The following is a 10,931-nucleotide window of genomic DNA, read 5'->3' on the forward strand; positions in this document are numbered from 1 at the left end:
GAGACATTTTACAGAGAAGAAGGCCTGTATGCTGTGGGACTGATTGATACCGAGCAATTCTAACTGCTGCTGCTGCTGCCGCGAAACCCAGGCAGTTTCAGCATTATAGAAGGGACTGTTAACAGATACGATAAGAAATGACTCGATTAAACAACATTGGTATCAGTTCAAGAATCAAGACAGTTTAAATAATGTGATTTTACAACAGGTGCAGCTTTTTGGTTTATCAAACACTTATAAAGATACCAGATGTTGGAAAGTTGAAACAGGTATGACCCATATATGGCATTTATAGACAGACTGAAGGATGCGCTCGACAAGCAGGTAGACAACCGAGCAGTTAAAGAAGCCTTAATTTTGTAATCAGCAATAAAAAATTCTAATGACGAATATAGAAAGATATGGTGTGGTCTGAAAACTCCTACAACAACAGCTGGGATCATTTACCTATCAAGCACAGCTGATGGCTGCCGCCCTGACTGTACACTGGGACAGAAAGATGTTCTGTTACAGATGCAGGCTTTACTGGAATAATTCAAGCAAGGGAAATCATATATGGGAAGATGGAGGTTTTGGCTCAACTGACCAGTCCGTGATTCTATGAAAGCAGAAACTACCAAAATCATGAACCTGCAAAGTACAACACTCACAGAGCAAAGAAGAACAATATATTACCATAAGTGAAATATTTGTTAGACAATCGATATAAGCCTTATTAGATAATGCATGTGCATATTTTAGGTATTGTATCTGCCTGGTACCGTGTGTCATTTAAATATTAATAGCATCGAAAAATTGTGAATCCAGTAGTGATAACCAACATTGTATGAATGTATTCAGCTAGCTTTGAAATGAGCGTGTGTGTGAGAGTGTGTGTGTGTGTTTGAAGTGCTTCAAACATTTGTAAGACTTATAAAAATTGGTTTTGATTAATCTTGGAAATATATCTCTGGGACCTTTCAATCTCAAATGTCCACTACGCTGGAAAACAGGTAAATTTATCTGGGGATCTTTGGAATGAAAGGCTTCAGAAAGAAAAATTTTAAAATGCCTAGGAAAACAAACAAACAAAAAAGGAAAAATCCTTGCAGTTGTGCATGTGTGAGTGCTCCCCTGCCCCTTCAGCTTTGCTGAAGTCCAGAGGAGTTAACGGTATTATCTCTCTTGGGGATTTCCAATTTGTGAGAACACTCTGCATTCCAGTGTCCATATCAGATCAGCAATTGCTGGGCCCTAGTGCAGACAACCATGAGGGATATTAACCCAATGAACAGAGGAAAATTCAAAAGATTCATTACGAGTTATTGAGTGGATATTTTAACACATCAGCCTTCAAAAACAAACAACAGATAATGGACCAGCATATGTTTCACAGAGTACGCAAGCTTTTCTAAGAAGGTGGGGTATATCACATAAAACAGGAAACCCAAATCCCCCCACCGGCCAAGCCATTATTGAACGTACCCATCAAGTAGTAAAAACATTGTTAGTAAAACAAAAAAAGGGGGGAATCAGGAGAGACACCACAAAACAGATTGATGAAGGTGCAATATGTAATGAATTTTTTGTGATTAGCAGGAGATGATCAAATTGTGCCGATGTTGAAGCATATGTAAACCATGTTGTCAAAATTAGAGCAAGTACAAGACAATGTGAAAGTGCTGTTGACAAACAGAGAAGGGCAATGGACAGGTCCGTATAAGTTACTAACATAAGGATGAGGTTATGCTTGTGTTTTAACAGATACAGGACCAGTTTGGGCACCAGCTAGGTGGATCAAGCCCACGTTGCTGTGTGATGACTGTGAAGCCCAAACCACGAAAGCAACCCGCAAGAATGAGGAGGAAAGCTGCTCCCCTCATCCAGACAACAAAACCCCAGATCTCCCTGATGAACAAATACAAAGTGCTCCAGGTGGAATCCAACCCTGAGGATGAGGATGATGGCTCCCACAGCCTAGAATCTTTCCCTAGGCTGCACCATCCTCAGAAAAACATAAAAACATCCTCCATTAAGAAGAAGAGGAGAGTGATTGTCGTAGGGGACTCCCTCCTAAAAAGAACGGAGGGACCCATCTGCAGACCGGACCCGCTCCACAGAGAGGTCTGCTGCTTACCGGGGGCATCAGTGAAGGAGGTAGCTAGAAAACTTCTTTCCCTGGTCCAAGAGACAGACTACTATCCTCTGATAGTATTCCAAGTTGGTAGTGAGGATATAGAGAAGAGAAAGCCCAAAACCATCAAGAAAGACTTCAGGGCCCTTGGGAAAATTATGGAGGGCTCTGGAGCTCAAACAGTATTTTGCTCCATTCCAAGGCTAAATACAGAGGAGCAGGAAGTCAAGAAGAAGAATTTGATTAATGTCTGGCTCCAAACCTGGTGTGAGGAGAGGGGCTTCGGTTTCTTTGATCATGGGGTGGCTCACGTACCCCCAGGCTTTGTTGCTAAGGACGGGACATGTGTGTCTCCTAGTGGGGCTAAAGCCGTTGCTAAAAACCTAGCTAAGCTCATTAACCGAGCTTTAAACTAGATGTGAAGGGGGAGGGGGATGAGATCAGGCTAGATGGGAGAGAGCCTAGACGTGGGGCACCAGTGACTTGGGGATGGTGTGCTCATGAGGACCACCAGTGCATCGCCACACAACAAGTGGGGGCGATTACACCTGGGGGTGGTAAGGAAGATACGGGCACTCTGGCGCTAGCTACTCCAGCTACCAGGCAATTGGGAATGAACTCTATTCCCTCTACAAGGGCTGAAGGTTCGCCAGCCCAGCTGAAGTGCATTTACACGAATGCAAGCAGCATGGGTAATAAGAAGGAGGAGTTGGAAGCTGTCGTAGGGCAAGGAGGCTATGATGTCATCATCACAGAAATGTGGTGGGATGACTCGTATAACTGGAGTGCAGCTATGGTGGGGTACAAACTCTTCAGGTGGGACAGGAAGGGTAGGAGAGGAGGCGGGGTAGCCCTCTATGTAAGAGAGGACTTGGATACCATCAAGCTTGATTATGGTGATGAGGAGACTGAGTACCTGTGGGTTAAAATGAAAGCAGCCTAAAGAAGGCAGATTTTGTGATGGGAGCCTGTTACAGACCACCCAGCCAAGGAGAAGCAGCTAATGAGCTCTTCTATAAACAGCTGGGGTTAGTCTCTAGATGGATGCCTCTTGTTCCTGGGGGGGACTTCAGTCTTCCAGTTATCTGCTGGAAGTGCAACACAGAATACAATACAGCAGAAAGGAAGCAGTCTAGGAGGTTCCTGGAGTGCGTGGAAGACAACTTCCTTGCACAGCTGGTGAATGAACGAACAAGGGAGGGTACCCTCCTGGACCTGCTGTTTATGAACAGAGAAGGCCTTGTGGTGGATGTGGCAGTAGGTGGACGCCTAGGACTAAGTGATCATGAGATGATAGGGTTTTCTGTTCTAGGTGAGGTGAAGAGGCTGGGTAGCAGGTCAGTAGCACTAAACTTCCAGAGGGCAGACTTTGGACTGTTCAGAAGGCTGGTTGACAAAGTCTCATGGGAGAAAGTACTTAAGGGCAAGGGAGCCCACAAGGGCTGGGAGCTCTTCAGAAAGGAAATCCTAGCAGCTCAGGAGAAAGCCATCCCCATGTTCCGGAAAAAGAGCCAGCGGGGGAAAAAAACAGCTCGGTTGAACAGGGAGGTCTTGAGTGATATCAAAAAGAAGAGAAATGTTTATGGGCTTTGGAAGAAGGGACAGGCATCTGTGGTGGACTACAGGAGGGAAGTGAGATCGTGCAGGGGAAAAATCATGAGGGCCAAGGCCCAACTAGAAATTAGATTGGCAAAGTCTGTGAAAGATAATAATAAATTTTCTATAAATATATTAACAATAAAAGGAGGTCTAGGGAGACTATACAGTCCCTACTGGATACAGAAGGACCAACAGTGACAGGGGATGAGGAAAAGGCTGAGGTACTTAATGCCTTCTTTGCCTCAGTCTTTAATAGTAAGGAAAGTTACTTTAATAGTAAGGAAAGTTGTTCCGTCTCTGTACAAACCCAGGAGCTAGAGGAGCAAAATGAGGCTCCCATGATCCAAGAGGAGGATCCAGGGAACTACAGGCCTGTCTGTCTGACCTCAGTGCCAGGGAAAGTCATGGAACAGGTGATCTTGAGTGCTATCATGAAGCACATGAAAGAGAATCGGGTAATCAGGCCCAGTCAACACGGGTTCACAAAAGGCAGGTCTTGCCAAACTAACCTGATGGCCTTCTATGAGAAAGTGACTCAACTACTGGATGAGGGAAAGGCTGTGGATGTGGTCTTCCTGGACTTCAGTAAAGCCTTTGACACAGTTTCTCACAGCATTCTGCTTGAGAAACTGTCAGACTCTGGCCTGGACAGGCGCACTCTCTCCTGGGAGGAAAACTGGTTGGATGGCCGGGCCCAGTGGTGGTAAATGGTGTGAAATCCAGCTGGAGGCCAGTTACAAGTGGGGTTCCCCAGGGCTCAGTGCTGGGTCCAGTTCAATGTCTTTATCAATGACCTGGATGAAGGCATTGAATGCACCCTTAGCATGATTGCGGACGACACTAAGCTGGGTGGAAGTGTTGATCTGCTGGAGGGTAGGGAGGCTCCAAAGGGATCTGAACAGGCTGGACCACTGGGCTGAGACCAATGGCATGAGGTTTAACAAGGCCAAATGCCGGGTCCTGCACTTGGGGCACAACAACCCTATGCAGTGCTACAGACTAGGAGAAGTCTGCCTGGAAAGCTGCCTGGAGGAGAGGGACCTGGGTGTGTTGGTTGACAGCCGACTGAACATGAGCCAGCAGTGTGCCCAGGTGGCCAAGAAGGCCAATGGCATCTTGGCTTGTATCAGAAACGGCGTGACCAGCAGGTCCAGGGAGGTTATTCTCCCTCTGTACTCGGCACTGGTGAGACCGCTCCTTGAATCCTGTGTTCACTTCTGGGCCCCTCACCACAAGAAGGATGTTGAGGCTCTGGAGCGAGTCCAGAGAAGAGCAACAAAGCTGGTGAAGGGGCTGGAGAACAGGCCTTATGAGTAACGGCTGAGAGAGCTGGGATTGTTGAACCTGGAGAAGAGGAGGCTGAGGGGAGACCTCATTGCTCTCTACAACTACCTGAAAGGAGGTTGTAGAGAGGAGGGAGCTTGTCGCACCCCAAAAGGCCGACAGAGTAGGACCCAGAATTATATTTAAACATTCAGTTAATTACCTATAATGTTACAATTCTAAGTCAAGAATATAAGCTTAAGTCTAAACCAAAATTAGCATCCTATAAGGGTTTGGGAAGGACCATACGACCTGTACAGAGTTCAGTGATAGTCTTTAATGTTTCTTCGAAGCTGCTGCGAGTGAAGTTTCTGCAAACGCTCCCATTCGGTGTCCGTGGGTTGCAAACGACGTCGTGGCAGGGGTGGGAATGGGGGTCTCAGGCCAGCTGAGAGGGAGCTCCGATTTCTGCTTCCTCCTGTCAGTCTTTTATAGTTCGTTCTGAATATCTGGGGTCCCAGTCGGCCCAATCTTATCAGTAGTGCCAGGGGTCTGAGAAACAATGGATTGCCGCGCAGCCCCCAACAGTGTGTATGAATCCAGACAATTCTAGGGTCATAGATCAGGATATTCCCATTGCGAGGAACTCATAAATCTTATTAATATTTTGTTTTTGAGGACCACTTCTGAATCTTGTTTTGTTTCACAGTTAGGATGTATATCCGCACACCTGTGTTGGTATGTGGGAGAGGCGGGTCTCATGGGCCAGTTTGGTCATTCTGATAGGCAAAACGAGTGGCAGAGACATAATCGCCCATTCTCCCAGACTTATTTTTGCTGCACAGATGGGCTTTGAGATGGCCGCTGATATGGAGTGGCCACCAGACCTCCGTCTGGTTCTGTTCCGCATTGCTGACTGGGTAAAGCAGGAGCCCACTTCAGCAGCTTCTGGGGGACGGGATATGTCAGAGCTGGACTCTTCTCCCAAGTGACAGGGGACAGGACAAGAGGGAATGGCCTCAAGCTCTGCCAGGGGAGGTTTAGGCTGGACATTAGGAAAAAATTTTTCACAGAAAGGGTCATTGGGCACTGGAACAGGCTGCTCAGGGCGGTGGTTGATTCACCTTCCCTGGAGGCGTTTAAGGGACGGGTGGACGAGGTGCTAAGGGGCATGGAATGTGTTTGAAAAAAAGTGTTTGATAGGAATGGTTGGACTCGATGATCCGGTGGGTGTCTTCCAACCTGGTTATTCTGTGATTCTGTGATTCTAAACAGGATTAAGATGCTGCCAGGCCACTGGTGGAATCATCCAGTTATGAAATTACAACAGAGGAAGTCATCCAATTATGAACTGTTGGTCTTTGTCTAAACCAATCATATATGAACACACAGTCCCAGAAAGGGCATAAAAAGTCTTGTAAAATCAACATAGATGTCCTTTTGCTCACAACTCTACATGTAGTATCCATCCCAACTATGACGCAACTCAAGCATTGGAATGGACTCCTTACCCCCCAGGGAAAACACATTTAACATGCAGCAGACATTTTAAGACTGCTGGAAGCTGTAAATCTTCCAGAAGAAGTGGCTATCGCACACTACAGAGGTCCCCAGAGAGGCAATACTGACCAAGAAATTGGTAACAAATTGGTAGGAAATTTTGGGGCCAGGAAGGCCACAGAAAAAGGCAGAAGTAATATCTGCTTTGATTCCAGACAGTAAATTTCAAATCCCTGATTCTGACTGAAAATTGGAAACATATTCAAAGGATGATAGAAACCTGATTAGCGATAGCAGGAAGGGAAGTAGATAATGGGTGGTTTTATATTCCAGGTGGACAAATAATAATGCCATCAGGAGTGCTATGGGAATTGGTCTCAGACAAGTTACAAAAAAACCCAAAGAAAACCAAAACAAACAAAACAAACCCATTGAGGCACAGATGTTCTGTATAAATAATAGGAATGCAAATAAATTTCTCTGGACTCTAAATAAAAAGGCAGGTACTGGTATTTATTAATATTAACAGATACTTTCTCAGGTTGGCCAGAAGCTTTTCCTTGCAGGACAAATAAAGCAGGAGAAGTCACAAGAGTATTTTTGAATGAAATTATACCTTGATTTGGAGCACCTGCAGTAATATCATCAGGTAGAGGTACACATTTGTGCTGAAGTGGTAAAAAGGTTAGTGAAATTTTAAGAATCGATTGGCAGTATGGGCCACTGATGTGCCCGGGAAAGAAAAGAATGCTCCATCTGTTGAGGTCAAACTCAAAGGACGACAGCCTGTAAGAATTAAATAATATCCCCTGAAGAGGGAAGACAGGGAAGGAATTTGGCCAATAACAGAAAAATTTTTACAATTCGGATTACTAAAGGAATGTGAGTCTGATTTTAACACTCCCATATTACCTGTCCATAAGCCTGATGGATCATATCGAGTCGTCCAGGACTTATGAGCTGTAAATAAAATAATTAAGACCTCTGTCCGGTGGTGGCAAACCCATATACTCTATTGACTGTATTGACACCTGAACTAACCTGGTTTACCATTTTTGACCTGAAGGATGCCTTCTTTTGCCTCCCTCTCCATGAGGCCAGCCAGAAAATATTTGCATTTGAAGGGGAGAATCCCAAAAGCTGATGCAGAAATCAGCTTACTTGGACAGTATTACCACAGAGGTCAAAACAGCCCTACTATATCTGGCAATCAACTTGCAAAAGATCTTGAGTCCTGAGAAGCCCCGTCAGAGGAAGAAAAACTGTTACAGTATGTGAACGATATCCTGATTGCCACCAGGACAAAGGACGCTTACATGACCTGGACAGTGAGTCTATTGAATTTTCTAGGACTCCAGGGATATCAGGTATCCAAGTAGAAGGCCCAGATAATGCAGCGTGAGGTGATTTACCTGGGCTACGAAATCAGTGCTAGACAAAGGACTTTGGGACAAGCCTGAAAAGAGGCAATATGCAAACTCCAAGACCACAAACAATGAAAGAGTTACGCATTTTCCTGGGAATGACTGGGTGGTGCTGACTGTGGATGGACTGCTTGTTAAACTCCTATATGCACTAACAACCACTGAACAAAAACACCTTCAAAGGAATAAAGAAGCTATACAGGCCTCTGAGCTACTGAAAAAGGCCCTGATGTCGGCTCCAATCTTGGGACTCCCAGACGTGAGTAAGCCATTTTTTTCCCTTTAATATTGGCACAGGATCTGGGTCCGTATTGCCGAGCAGTTACTTACTTTTCCAAACAATCGCACACAACTGCAAAAGGTTGGCCTGGATGTCTGCGAGCGGTCATGGCCATAATACTAGATACCCAGGAAGCCCGAAAATTCACCCTGGGTCAGAGAATGATTATGTTGGTGTCCCATACAATATCTGCTGTATTGGAAGTGAAAGGTGGACACTGGCTTTCCCCACAAAGGTTCTTGAAATATCAGGCTGCAATGGTAGGAAATTGTAATCACTAACATTGTTGATCCAGCCTCTTTCCTTAGCGGAAACACAGGGGAACCAGTACATCATGACTGACTGGAAACTATTAAGGCGACATACTCGAGCCATCCAGACTTGAAGGATAGTCCTATGGAAAATACTGAAGATTGGTTCATGGATGGAAGCAGTTATGTCCTAAGTGGTAAATGACATGCCGGATATAGCATTACCACCAGTCAAGACATAAAAGAGTTAGGACCTTTACCCATGAATAAATCTGCACAAAAGGCAGAGATAATTGCTCTGACCCGTGCCTTGGAATTGGGTAAAGGCAAAGCTGAAAATATCTATAAAGATTCGAGGTATGCATTCGGAGTTGTACATGCACACGGAGCAATCTGAAAGGAAAAAGAGTTATTGAACTCACAGGGTAAACACATCAAACATGCATAGGAGAAGGAGATCCTGAAACTATTGGAAGAAGTCCAACTCCCTGAGAAGGTAACAATCATGCAAATCAAAGCACAACAGAAAGTGAATTCGGAACTGGAAAGAGGAAATGAGCTGGTGGACAGAGAGGCAAAGCAGGCAGCCAAAAGAGAGGTAAAAACAGAAGGGGCTTTGACCCCTGATGGGCGAATCTCCCTGGAAGGAGAGCCCCAATATACCAAAGAAGATCAAAAGCTCACTGCAGATTTGGAAGGGTCATATAGTGAGGAGGGATGAGTTCTCACCCCACAAGGTAAATTAATCATATGGGGTTTAGTAAAAGAGAAGCACAGAAAAAGGCAATGGGGAGCAGAGTCCTTGTACAAATGCCTAATTAGAGAAATTGTCGCTAGAAATGTATGCATTACTGTGAGACAAGTGACTCAACAGTGTGATATTTGCCTCCAGACTAATCCCAAAAATACCCCCACACTGGAAATGGGCCAAATCAGGAAAGGCAATGGGACTGGACAACAATGGCAGATTGATTTTTAAGAACTTCCAAGAAAAGGGGGCGTATTGATACTTGTGAGTACTAACCGATACCTTTTCAGGTTGGCCAGAGGCATTCCCTACCAGAACAGCCAAGGCTTGAGAGGTAACTAGAATGTTAATACAAGAGATAATACCTCATTTGGGGGTTCCAGCGACCTTATCCTCTGTTAGAAGACCACATTTTATCTCAAAACTAATACAACAAATCAGACACCATTTGGAAACTTCATACCCTATATTGCCCTCAGTTGAGTGGCCAAGTAGAGAAAATGAACCATTTGATCAAACAACAGATAGTAAAATTAGGACAGGAGGCTAACTTGGCCTGGCCACAGTCTCTTCCTTTGGCTCTCCTCTGTATACGAACTAGGCCAAGGGCCAAAGAAGGACTGAGCCCTTTTGAAATTTTGTATGGACAACCCTATGGAATACAGAAAGGGGCGTCCACACAAGCTGGGGATGAACTCATGACTTCCTACGTGGTGGCATTAGGCAACCAACTCAGTAAATTTGAGAAACGTGCTTGGGACCCGAAGTAGGGGTTTGGATGAACCTGTGCATAACATACAACCTGGGGATTATGTATATAAAGTCTCTTGCAGATTATTGCATTAGGATTAAATCACAATAAAACTGTGCTCCATCCTTCCAAACATAGAGCATGGGCGTGAATGGTGAATGAGAAATGGCAAACTGGAAATTTAGAATCTTGTATTGTACGAGAACAACAAGGACCCATTTGTGAGAGTAACACCATCAGTGCACAAGATATTTGTCTTTACACTGACCAGAAAGTTTGCCATTTTGAAGTTCATCCTAATGTTGACCCTAAAACCATGCTAGCATACACTGGCAAGGATTGTGTATGTTTGGGAACGGCTTGTAGCTCTGTATCTCTAAGGGACACAGAGGTAGATACAAGGAATCACTTGAACTTTTGTGTTTATAGTTGTACTGAAATCACTGGGTGTGGCTTTAATTATTCAGGTCCAGTTACATACTATCAGATTTTTAGATCTAATTATACATTAATCCACAAATTGGTGCCTGTCCCCATCGGGATAAACTTAACTTTAACAAAGAAATTGCATGAAACTTTGATAACAGTTCATCACGATGTAGATGAAACAAAAGAAGTACTAAAAAGAGTGGAAAAGGATGGAGAACATAAATGGTGGGATACGCTTTTCGGATGATCACTATGGATATGCTGAATAAGTTGTGTCACCCTATAATTGTTCTCCTAATTCTATCCTTGATTAGTATTGTGCTATCCATAGTGCTGTATATTTTAAATTGGCAAATGATGAAACAAATAAGGCCTCTGATATATGTTCATCAGCTCTGACAACAAATTGAAATGGGCAAAAATCTTATAAAGAACCTGAAAGGAATGGTGTAATATAGAAGGCATTGATATAGAGTAAAAGAATTTGCTAACTTTCTAGAAAAAGGGGGGATTGATGCGGGGCTAGGGGTAGGGGGACTAACAATCAGTGATATTTAAGCTTTAACATTTAAG

Source organism: Phaenicophaeus curvirostris (genome assembly GCF_032191515.1).
Source record: "Phaenicophaeus curvirostris isolate KB17595 chromosome W unlocalized genomic scaffold, BPBGC_Pcur_1.0 scaffold_34, whole genome shotgun sequence".
Classification (NCBI taxonomy): Eukaryota; Metazoa; Chordata; class Aves; order Cuculiformes; family Cuculidae; genus Phaenicophaeus; species Phaenicophaeus curvirostris.